Source organism: Magnolia sinica, chromosome 14 (genome assembly GCF_029962835.1).
Source record: "Magnolia sinica isolate HGM2019 chromosome 14, MsV1, whole genome shotgun sequence".
In the NCBI taxonomy this organism is placed as follows: domain Eukaryota; kingdom Viridiplantae; phylum Streptophyta; class Magnoliopsida; order Magnoliales; family Magnoliaceae; genus Magnolia; species Magnolia sinica.
Window position 1 is genome coordinate 22168508 of NC_080586.1, and position 13752 is coordinate 22182259.

Genomic DNA, 13752 nt, shown 5'->3' on the forward strand with positions numbered 1-13752 from the left:
TGATGAGAGATTTCATTCATAGACATTGCCAAAGGTATGCATGAAGAGCAGATATGATTAAAGAGATTTATTAAATTCTGGATTCTTATTTCATCCTAGGTTGTAATATATGGACCCTTAACTACATTCCGAGGAAATAGCCTTGATTCTAAGGCAAAGCGTAGATACATTAACAAAGGCATGCTATGTGATTTCAATGAATAAACTACAAGGGGAATAACATTTAACCACTTTGAGGGATACATCAATAATTAACTAGACTAGAGTCACCACTTAATGAGAATTGAAATAGTTAAAGTACATGAATAGTTCATAAGAGTGTACAAGGGCAAGCCTCTAGGAGAGCATGCAGACTGTTGAGAGGGCATGGACCTTTAAAGGCGCAAGCCTCAAGTACAAAATCCCACATGAGCGTGCAGGAATTCCAAGGTAAACATGAGTGCCTTACCATGTGAGGGCATGGGCAATAAGACCATTGACCACAAGAAGGCATGAGCCTTAGCAACAACTAGCCACATGAATGCGTGGGTCAGAGTCTTAAGGACAATTTTAGTGTAACTACCTTAGAGGCCATGAGCAAGGGGCTAGTGCCCTATCTCTAGTCTTGGTCTCACCTGGCAGAGATAGTGAAGTCCTTCAAAGGTGAGAGAGGAAGGTGTGGGAAAGAGAGAAGAGGATGGATTAAGAGAGCCTCACCAAATGATGGTGTCTGGGGTATCTATAGGCCTTTAGACCCCACCTATCCACATGGCAACACGTAAGGTGGCACGTATCCACATTCAAAATAGGGTGTGGGGTATCTTAGGAGCCTCTTTTTATAAAGGTGCGAGCCTCATCCATGACCATCTCCTTAAAGAGCGTGTTGGCCTGAGTTTGAGGGGTGCAAGCCCATCTCCTTAAGGAGCGTGTTGGCCTGAGTTTGAGGGGTGCAAGCCCATCTCCTTGGTAGAATGAAGGATAATTGCACCTCTACCTACATAGAGGGCATAAACACAATTCCTTAGGGAGCGACTTCCCCTACTCAAGGGGTGCGAACTTCCTTTGTCCATTCTTCCTTCCTTTCCTAAGTGTACGAAAAGGTATTGAAGTGCCCTAACACCACCATAGCCTGAGCGTAATACCCACCACCTTCGAAACGAGTGGGACAAACTCATTTTCGACATATAATGTGTAACTCATCATAGGGAGGCCCATCTTCACGACTTCACCAACACATTAAGAAGGGTGATCCCTCGCTTGGCAAATAGTAATTGGGGTAATTGAAAGGTGTTCATCTTAAAACACCACCTCTTTGGTAATACAGTCAGGAGTCCAATGCTCCCATAGGATATGCGAATGTGAAGCAGACGACCAAAGGACGATCTACCAGTGGGGCCCACTGGTGGGCAATTAGTGGATGGGTCCTGAGGTTAGGCCTCTTCAGTTAGAAGATAGATTTCAAATTCAAGTTTGTATGAGGATTTAAATGAGGAGATAGGGATAAGACCGGATAATTTCTGGTCTCATCCAAAATCCCCATCCTTTCTTATAAATAGGATGAGGCTGTTGTGAAAATATACAAAGGAATAACGAGAGTAAAAAGGGAAAAGTAGTATATTGAAATTTGTCCGTTTAACTTGTCCTTGGAACGATCTAAGCCATAGATCGTAATCCATCTATACCGTAGAATCAGAGGGGTGATTAGTTCCATCTGCTCTAGTAGTGGTTAGGCGGACCGCTAGATTTGAACCGTTCATGTTCGGCTTTGTGGAGGTTCTATATTGTGGAGACCATCAAATCTTAAGGGCTCACTCTTCCGCACAGACTTTCACTATCTAGCACCGCCCATAACCCAACATGGAATGGCTTAATCTAATCACTGAAATTGAGCCAAAGACCCTTGAAGTGCAACTGGGGATGGTCTCGTTGGAGGCATGGTGCAACTGATGGGCATGTGTTACAAGTAATAATGTCAAGATTGAAACTATTGGGAAGGCACTCATGATAAAGAGTCTTGGGCATCCCAAGAATGACATAACAGGCTGGAATGGCTCGAAGAGGCATTGGATGTATCCTTACAGCAGTGCAACATCTTGCAAGCACAACATTAAGAATTGGTCAGATGAGGAAAGCAAGCAACCCAAATCATGGGTGGGCACTGCAAAACAAGCACATTATCCAAAGAAGATCAAGATCAGTGTGGCGCCCAGTAAGGAATGAGGGGTCTACAAATCACGCTGCTAAAGCATTAAGGGTGGGTCACAAGTCGTTTCAAATCACACCTAAGGTTCAATAATTAAAAAAAATGGAGCCCATGCAAAGTTGATAGTGGCATGAAGGAGGGGCACATTGTGAAGCTAGTCAAATCAAATTTGAACCGCAAGCCCGCATGAAGATTGCCCATAGTGGGCCCTGTGATAATCGAGCGCACTCAAGTGGCTACAAGAGTCCATTTGTGATGAAACAAACTCGTCTATGAGTGGGGCAGGCCCTCTAAAGATTTAATGGAGCAATCACCTACCAAGGCCATTTTAGCCACAAGTGGAGCCCACATTTAAAATTGGCAACGGTGTGGGAAAGAGCATATGGCAAGCTCTTTGGATAAGTTTGAACCATAAAATGATGTAAGATGACCCATAACTGCTCCCAAGATAATCTAGTTCGATTGAGGGGCTACGAGAGTTTAATTGTAATAAAACAAATTTCTTTTTTTTCTTTTTTTTTTCCAAAAGGATCAGCCTAAAGCTATACAAATGGAGATTTCAGGAGGGCCAACGGACAAAGGGGTTGGCCCCCCTATCATGTACCGAAAGGACAAAGGAAAAAATAACTAGGTTTCTCGAATGTAGCGTAGGGCCACCTTGTCGAGGAAGATATGGCATCTAATGGTGGCAGGAAGGGACCCAATATCGTAAAAGATGGAATTAGATTGGTCGAGGCTGGCCAGTCTAGCCAGCCCATCCGCCACCACGTTGGCCTCCCTCAAGACAAGGGCTATCGACACCTCTAGATTGCTTCTCAAATCCTCGATCCTCCTTCTCCAGTACCACATGGGCCATGGGTCTAAAGAGAGACCCAATAAGGCGAACACGACCGAACTGGAATTGCTAGCCACCTCCAATTTAGAAAATCCCCGCTGGGTTACCTGCGCAATCCTGTCCAACACTACCCTCATTTCCACCCTGAAGTTGGAACCAACGCCATACTCGGTTGAAAAGGCGAAAAGGAATTTCCCCTAGTGGTCTCTACCCACGCCTCCACCAATCCACTGGCCTGGATTACCCCTCACAGAGCCGTCAACATCCAACTTAATCCATCCTGGTCTAGGCCTCTTCCACTTCACAATTACAGGAACGGGATGCTTAAGAGGAGGGCTGATGCCAAGAATGCTAAAGGAGAGTTGTGCAGGAAGGTTGAAGGATTTGGGCCTCTGAAGGGGGGTACCCACTAGGTAGATCCAGCCACGTACCATTGTGATGACTTCTGAAACCTTCATTTCCTGGTCGTCGAATCTTGCTCTATTTCTTGCCACCCAGATCTCCCAGAGGATGAGCACTGGAATTAGACCTTTCAGCATCAGGATAGACTTGGAAGAAGGAGTGTTCGCCCACCATTAGAAGGCTCTAGTAGTAATGGAGGGATAGGGGGAGTGGCGGATGCTGAAAATGGACCCAAAGTGCTCCCACAACTTGGAAGTCGTGCAATCGAGGGAGAATAGGTGATCAGCAGTTTCTACACTTGCAGCAAGGGGAGCAGGGGAGTAGTGACATCTAGAGTAGAGGTGGACACCTATTCACAACCCCAAGTGTAGGGTCGCGATGTAGTAATAATCTCGGTGAGACCAAGGTCGAATCCACAGGGACTAATCTCGTGTGTTTTTTGAAAGCAACTAGAAGAAGAATTAGAAAAAGATGAAAACCTAAATCTGAAATATTTGAGAGTAATTGTGAGAGATTTAATGAAAAAACTTAATAAATTCAAATGTAGGAAACTAGGGTTTCCAAGGATCCACTTGTAAAGATCAGGGAGATCTATGCTTGATTCAAGTCACACGATTGGAATCGGAGTCCCATCCTATCCAATTGGAAGATATCCCAGTAAAATCAAATCTAAACTTCCTTTGACCTAGTTCTCAACGGATGAGAGGTGTGAGAACTAGAAGTGATTCCATCACAAAATCATACCTATGAGTGAAGGCAAACAACGGGATTTACCAATCCCGTAACCAATCTGGGAGAATTGTGAAAGTTATGGATGATCCCATCATCTAACCATGTCCAAGGGACGATGGTGAATAATAGGATTTCCTAATTTCATAATCTCAATACATGAAAAGAACATACTCAAAGCTATCGCAGATCTATTGTAATTTAAGTCGCAACAAACCATTAAAAACTAAAAGTATTCCTTATAATCAAATTAAAATCAAAGAGAGTTCAATAGAAACATAAATCAAAGCAATAAAAATATCCCATCATGCTACATGCTTCACCTCTTAGCCCTAGCTAAGAGGTTTAGCAAACCATAGACATGATTGAAGTAGAATCTCTTAAGAAAAGCATAAAAACTACTGAGGAAAGGGAAATAAAACTCTTGGCGACGACTTCTCCATGCTTTTGCTCCACTCCACTAACCTTCAATGATGCCCAGGGGTGTCCTAGGGACCCCTATTTATAGTTTTAGGCCTTAGACTTCTACGTCGAGTTGGAAATTCTCGGAAACCACTTCAAATTTCTACACTTTGTGTGCTGGCTGTGAACCCAAGACTGGTCGAGGATGACCTGATTTTAGTGATTTTAGTTGTTGGAGTTCAAGTCAAAGTAGCTCGACTGGTTGAGTTAGGACTGGTCGAGCAGAGTCCAGGACTAGTCGAGCGTACACAGGACTAGTCGAGCCGAAGCCAGGACTAGTCAAGGATCACGCAAATTCACTTCAAAACTCCAATTTTCTTCATTCTTAACTTGATTTTATTAGATCTTCAATGTGTGCATTCTTCATTCTTGATTTCATCAGATCCAATCTTGACTTTGGTGATTCTTGAGTGTTAAATCCATGCTTTTAACATCTTTTTGAATCCCAGCTCTTGAATTCACCTTGCAACACAAACATGATTAAAATAGAACATTAAGCATTATCATGTTCATAAAACCAAGTAATAGAAATATTTGACCCTCAACATAATCCCCAACCAGCATTTTACTAGTCCCGAGCAAAGTATGCGAAAAATGAACTTTAATGCGCAATGTTCAAACCTTTTTCAGAAAACGATCTTTTGTGTAATCAAGTACAAATGAGTAGACTCAAGATGTGAAATTAAGATTTGAAAACCTAGAGTTGAATCACATAAGCAACCAATCAAATAAGTCCTTTATCCATTAGGTCAAAGCATATATAGCTCGCATATCAAGTTTTCCAAGTGCTCAGTGAAAATACTATCATTTCATAATGTTAGTCATGCTTATCACTTCCAGATTGGTTGAAAACACAAGTACTAATTAAGAACTTATCCCCTTTTTCCTTCTTTATCCAGTTTTTGATTTTATATCGACGGTCATTTGTATTCATTCCTTTTCTTTAGACATTACATCCTTTTCAAAGACATTTTTCATTCCCCTCAAAGATGTTGTCATTTTTTCATTCTTTATGACCTTTTTGTCGATCTCTTATTTTTTAACTAGTTCTTTTTCTTCTTTTAAGGTGGATAAAATTCTCCAAACTCGATTCCTAATATCTTTCAATGATCATCATACTAACAATCAGAAAATCTAATACTATTCATAGAAAACAATTTGAATAACATAATATTCAAACTTACTCTTAATCAATTGAATGTAAGAACCATAAGTGATAGGTTACTTAGTTGCTCCAACTCCAACAATTCAAAATTTGATTTCTATCTTATCTTCATACTCAAAATAGTCTTAAATATAAAAATTTTACAAATTTTGCTCCAAATTGCTCAAAACTGAGAAAATAATGATTAGTTTACCTAATCTCCCACCCCCAACCTAAAATCTACATTGTCCTCAATGTAAAAGAAATAAGCATGATTTGCAAAAGAGATAACGTAATTGAAAGAGTAGTAATGGAAAGATAGTACCTGATGAAAAAAAAGTTGAGGCTTTTTCCAAAGGATCTTAGCGTGAAGGTAGGTTAGCACGAGAGTTAACAACCAAAAACAAACTATCCTAAACAGCATAAAGCCGACTATCTAAAACATAACATGAAAGCAAGAAACCTAACTATACCTCCATCAGACTAGGAGATTAAGGGAAAAACTACTCAATCATGCCGCAGGGTTCCTCCTCCGGCCAATATCTTAATAAATTTCTCAGAAGGTTTCTCAACAAGATCATCCAAAAGCCCTTTTTGTAATAGGCTCGGATACCCTGGAGCATGAATTTCCAAAGAAACTTATGTACCTCAGCAAAAAATTATCACTGAATCGCTTAAGGTATCCAAAGTATATATGATTTACCTGTGATAGAAAAAGTTTCAATGTTAGTACACCATAGTGAATCAGAAACTACAAGTAGATGAAATTCAGAAAAATTCTTGGTAGGTGGGGTAGTCTCAACACACTCCAAAGTTTCAGTCTTCGGTTCAATTTTCAGCTCCTCCGCCTTTAAAGGTAAACATTCAGGATCTGGGGGAGGAGATTCTTTAAAATAAGGGTTTTCTCGGTCAGTAACAACTACCGAGGTATTGCCTTGCCAGGCATCCACTATGTTTTATATTATGGGATTGTTTATATCCTGTAACACCCCATGTTTTCAGGACCCGAATATATGACTCATTTCCCAAAAACCCGAGTATTAACCTTAAATGATGGTCAAATTCGAGTATATATATATTTTTTCTTTACTAGAATTAGCAGATAAGTGTAGATGGACAAATTAACATAAAGGGAGATTTACAATTTTATTCAGAATATACAAGAAACTGCTCATCATGACTTATACAAACAAATGTCCCTATTCTTACATTTACGAAATGAAATCATATTAGATGTGAAACAAAGTAAATTTACAACAATCTTGAGCTGTGAAATTCTATAGCAACCCTTATCAACCATAGCCTGCTCCTCATCAACATGAACATGAATGTCGTTTGGGCTACCTGTGCTACTTGTACAGCTATACTTTTTATAGATAAGTGGCCAACTCAGTGTGAATTCCTCTCAAGACTACACACCACTGCATTAGGTAAGCATAGTTATAAAGCAAAATATACAAAACAATACATGATGCAGGTCTTATTAGATGCATGGATATGTGAATGCAATCATCACCCCAAGGATGCTCATCTGTACGGACAATGGGCTCATCACCCATGCAATCATCGACCTGGGAAAAACATCCGTCAGACAAATACGTACATCACGTACGATAGCAATAGATGCTGGTCTGTGCCGTGTATTTGTGATTATCCAGCCCGTTATTAGTCCAATTACAACCAGCCAATTTAAATAAGCTCAAAGGTTACTACGAGGGCTTGTCACCGGCTTAGGCCGATAACTCGGGCATAGGTCCCATACCACCATCACCGGCTCATGAGACTACCATCTTAGCATGTTTAAAGGAAACCCGTCAACTAATGGCCAATCATATTAAAGTATATAAGGCTTATCACCACAGGGTTGTATAGAATAAAACGTCAAACCCATCTAGGGAAAGTACCAAAAAAAACCACATAAGGTAAATATCAAAACTAAGCCACACAGAGCGATTAGTAAAACTAAGTCACGTAGGGCCAATATCGAAAGTATGCGATAAAAGACCATCCTTAAAACCATTGGACATAACAACCCTGGATAGTAAGCCCACATCATTAATCAATTTAATCCACCACTTAATAGCCACTAAGTCGAAGGTCCATTATAAATACAACCAGTCGGGTTACATCCCAAGTATGGGTGTACATTTATAGGTGGGGCTTTCCCACTAATGTACCAGTTTAAGTTCCATAAGCAATTCACAAATAATCCACAAGCATGAGATAATATGCAGGACAAATATTAAGCATAAAACCTACCAATTTGATTTCAACAATTACACATGTGATTACAATATGGAGATATCAATTATCAATTTAAATTAAAATAAAACTATACTTAAGTTAATGGAAAAATGGAAAGCTCAAGAAGAAGAAATTATCACCTTATGTTTAAATTGCCTGCACCATTGCTATGAAATGCATGTTCCCTTGGAATCAATTCCTATCATCAATCATAAAGTCATACAATTATATCCAAGCTTGCACACTATTTGGGGTTAGGGTCTTAACCTAGGGTTTGGATTACCTAGGTTTTAGGGTTTCATCCTAGGGCTTAGTTAAATGCTTAAATCTTTGGATTTGAATCCAAGATTATTATTGTAAGACTCGTGCCCTAGTCCGTACCGTTTACTATTCATGATAGGAGTATTAATCCATCCGTATTAATGATGATGGTGCACAAGTTCATATTTAAATATACCGATATTATCCATTATTCTTATAATGACTAATAATGTAAGTAATAATAATAAGATTTCTTTGCTAACAATAATATAATAAAGATTTACACTTATAATCATATTAACAAGGATTATACTAATCTCATAAGGAAAACGATAAATATTTTCTAATGATAATAACAATAATAATAGCTATCCATAATGGATTTAGTCACGATAATAGATACTATGATCTACCATTAAGAATGATGCTTAAGTGAGTTAAATGAAATTCTACTATGCAATAACTAAAATTTGTTTATGCTATCTAGGTTGGGCACAAATAATTTACCGATGGCTAGCCATATCTAATGTTATCAATCCTCATAGAATATTGGTAAAAATGGTAATAGATAGTGTGATCCATTATCAATGGTAATATTTAGGAATAAATACTAATATCTAACATCCAACCGTTGTAGTTTTATAGTAACTAGTACCAGCACAAATAACCTTCTAGTAGCTAATCGCATTTAATAACCGCAATAGTTATAATAATACCAATGATAATAGTGAATCAAGCAATTTATGTTGGGAGAGAAAACCAACCCATGTAAGTTGACTCGATGGCGAGTCGACTCGGTTAGAGTCAAGTGAGTTGATTCTCCTCCTCTCCCGAGCAAGTTCCTCTCACTAAATGAGCATGTTGCCACCTCTATTTCCTTGAGTACGAAACTGAGGACCCATTTCGACTTTCGATGGTTGGTTGTGATCCTCAAGTTGCCAATCTTCCGCCAGCTTATATGTCCATGGCTCATTCAGGTCATACGATTTGCTTCTCTGCCATTTGTTCCATGCCAAAACCAAACCAAATGGCATAATGTCTCATCAAATAGCATCCAACTCTTGCTGTTTGTAGAAGAAGAGGATTCTTACAGGGAGGCGTTTGTGTTTGGCAAAGAAAACACATCACACATTAATGTCAAGTACAACCACCTCTCCTCTAAGTCAACTCTTTCTTACAACAAGTACACACCCTTCACCCATCACTATCCCTCTCCCCATCACTCACATCACCTCCCTCTCTCTCTTACACCTTTCTCTCATCTCTCTCATTCTCCAAAAAATAAAGCAACCCACGTCTCAACCCTCCATGAGAAAACTTGGTGTGGCCCACCTTTCTACCATCCTATCCCACCCTCCATGATCGATCTTACCCATTGAAGTCCGTCCATTGGGGTTCTAGCATGCATTGGCGAAAGAAGGGAAGATCTAACTGTGGGTGCTTCTCTCTCTCTCTCTCTCTCTCTCTCTCTCTCTCTCTCTCCTTCCTTTATTTTATGGCCCACTCAATGAATTATGTGATGTCCAACCGTCCATTAAATGGACCCCATGACCGTCCATGCCATGTGGGCCCTACCTTCTAGGTGATGGGAAAACACAAATATCAGATTGATCTTAATCAAGTGGGCCACATCTGCGTGGGACCCACCTTGATGAAATGGTGCACACAAACCGTCCAGCGTCCCTTAAGTCAGCCATACCATGGAAACAATCTACACCACCCTTCCAAAAAATAAAATAAATAATAATAATAATAATAATAATAATAATAATAATAATAATAATAATAATAATAATAAATATATAAATATATATATCTGATGGGCCACACCACATGGGACCCACCTTAATGTTTTTATTTTACATCCACACCGTCCGTGCTTGGACATGTGGCAGGTGGAGCCCACCTTGATGTAAATCCACACCGTCCATCTGGACGGGTGGTGTGAGGCTACCATAATGTATTGTTTTATCCATGCCATCCGAATATTGGGCTTGATGGGTCTGTCTTGGGCCATAGAGACCAATGGTGGGGTTAAATTTTACTGATGTGGACCCCACCCACAAAAAACTATCAGAAAACCATTTTAATATATATATATATATATATATATATATATATATATATATATATATATATATATGCCGCAGAGGGCGCGTAGGCGGCCTGCTACATTAACAGATAGATGGTGGGACTTAGATCCCACCTGTGGGCCCCATCGTGCTGTGTGTGAACATCAGCACCGTGCATTTGATAGGCCCCTTAGGGCAGTGGGCCCTTACCAAAATTCAGCCGTAGGTGGAGCTCAAGTGGCCCACATGGCAGGAAACAGTGTGGATTGAACGTCTGCCATTGAAACCCCTTTTGCGCTATCACAGAAGTTTTGGATCATTTTGAAATTTGTTTGTCCTCTTCTTCCGGGTACGTGTGACCCTATCAACAGATTGGATGGAAAACAGACGTTATGGTGGGCCCCACATCGGACCCAATGATGTATGTGTCCTACCCTCACCGTCCACACCAGGATGGTGGGAATCCCATATGATGTATGTGTTTTATACACCCTGTCCATATGTTCGGACCAGGGGCCACCCCACACGCGTGGAACGTGTGGTGGATCAGACCCACCTTGATGTATGTGTTCCTTATCCACACCGTCCGTGTATGGTCGGTGTTGGTGCTGGACGCTGACGATGATGATGATGATGATGATGATGATGATGATAATAATAATAATAATGATAAATATTATAATAATATATATTTTATTGCTTATGATGGTGGGCCCCACGTGGGACCCACCCAGGTTGGAAGTGGATTGGCTGGTCCATCACGCACCAGCTATATAGCTGATTGGTGTTAGCAAGTTCTGTGGAGTCCACAGACCCCACACTGATATATGTGCTCTATCCTACTACTGGGGGCCAGCCGTGTTGTATTTGTCATCCAATCTGCCCGTCCATTTTATCCAGGTCGTGGGGCTCACTCCACCTGGGTTACACGTGTGGAGGCGGACCCACCTTGATGCATGCATTCTATATTCACACCGTCCAGCAGCTACTAGATGGTGGGGCCCTCCTTATTATATGTGTTGTATAAGCATACCGTTCATATGCAGTGTGGGCCAGCATGATGCATTTATTTATTCACACTGCCCGTTCTCTGGCCGTGGGATGTGGAAACCGTGTGACATATGTATTTCATTCCATGTAATCCATCTGTGTAAGGCCCACCTTGATGCATCCGTTGTACACATGGGTCCCACATGATATATATATGTTTTATATCCATACTGTCCAACTATTTGGATGGGATGCACCGTGATGTATTTTTTATCCACGCCGTCCAGGGCAGGCACCCCATTATGATATATATCAGGGCCCATGGGTTGAGGCCCATTGAGACGTGTTTGGAACCCATGGGTTGAGGCCCATTGAGATGTATTCAGAGCCCATGGGATAAGGCCCATTGAGATGTATTCAGAGCCCATGGGATAAGGCCCATTGAAATGTATTTGGAACAATGAGCAGAGCCCACACCTCATATGTTCCATCCTAACCGTCCAGGTCATATAGGGCCAGCCTCGATGTATGTTTTATCCGCACCGTCCGTGGGACGTGTGACCCACTAGATGTATGCATTCTATATCCACACTAACCATCGAGTGGGGCTCATCTGCTGCATTTGCAGGGCCTACCTATTGTGCATTTGTGCGGCCAATTGGTGTAACCCACTTGATGTGTACGAGGCCCATTAGTGTGGCCCATTAATGCAAGGCCCATTGTGATATATATTGGGCCCATGACGTGTGGCCCATTTGATGTGTTCAAGGCTTGGATACGTGACCCATTTGATGCGTATAAGACTCATGTGTAGGGCCCACATGTTATGTATTTGAGGCCCAAGAGCAAGGCCCACCTGAGGTGTATGTAAGGCCCATTGATGTGGCCCACTTGTTGTATTTGAGGCCCATGGGTTGCGGCCCATTATGATGTACCAGGGCCCATGGGTCGTGGCCCATTGAGGTGTATACTCGGTTCATACGTCGTGGCCCATTGAGGTGTATTTCTGACCCATTTAGTGAGGCCCATTGTGATATATTCCTGCTTACATGATGAGGCCCATTGAGATGTGTTTCCATCCCATATGATGTGGCCCATAGCGATGTGCATTAAGCCCATGTGACGCGACCCACTTGATTTATGAAACCATTGTGTGTTTCCATCCCATATGATGTGGCCCATAGCGATGTGCATTAAGCCCATGTGACGCGACCCACTTGATTTATGAAACCATTGTGTGAGGCCATGGGCCCACTATATGTTTGGCCCTATGTGGGCCACTCATTGGGAGCAATGTTGGTTACATGTCTACATTGATGAGCAATTATGGTTAGATGTCCACATTGTGACCTTCCCTTAGGCCTTGTTTGACCGATTTGTCGAGGTCGATTTCGATTTGTCAAGGTTAATTGTATATACCGATTCTGATTTGTCAAGGTTAATTGTATAAGCCGATTCTGATTTGTCGAGGCCGATTTCAATTTGTCGAGGCCGATTTCGATTGTTGAGGCCGAGTATCGAGGCCGATTTCGGGTGTCAATTTCAATTGCCAAGGCCGATTGTCGAGACCTATATGATGTACATGCGACCCGTAGTTAAGGCCATTGTGATGTATTCGTGGTCTATGGGCAAGGCCAATTATGATATGTATTAGATCCTAAGTATCAAGGTCGATCCGATTCTCCAGTCCAATTGTATAAGCTGATTCCGATTGTCGAGGCCGAGTATCGACTCCGATTTGTCGAGGACGATTGTATAGGTCGATTCCGATTGTCGAGGCCAATTTCGATGGCCGAGGTCGATTGTCGATACCTATATGAGGCCCATCGTGATGTGTATTAGGCCCTTGTGTGAGGTCACGGGTCCATTATATGTTAGGATCCATGAGGGTCATTCCTTGGGGGCAATGTTGGTTAAATGTCCACATTGCCGAGGTCGATTGTCGATGACGGTCATTGATACAGATTATGAGTATGTGACAGTATAGCATCATGATACATGCTCATACGCATCATCTGCATGTTTGTTATGAGATGTGGTTGATCATTGTATATGTCATTGAGCATGTTGTTATGAGACTCCCTGATAGGCGGAGGTTATCTCACATGAGCGCACGACATGCGCAGGATTGATGCATGATTGGATTGTATGACTCATGCATCTTGCATTATGATTACTATACGCCTTAGTGACATCGGGGTCGTAGCCTCTACGAGCATATCGTGGATAGCCAGACGGGACACCGAAAATTTGTTCTAGCATCAGTGTCATAAATGGCCCTTGGTGAAAATCCTTAAGCCCTCTTAGTACTAGAGGACGCCCTAACGTCGAGACCGAGTGGATTCATGAGTGCCCGAGTCGAATACCAAGAGGCCGTGTCTCCCACCTGTATCGTGGTCGGGTGGGAGGGGGTGTGACCTTACCCGCACGA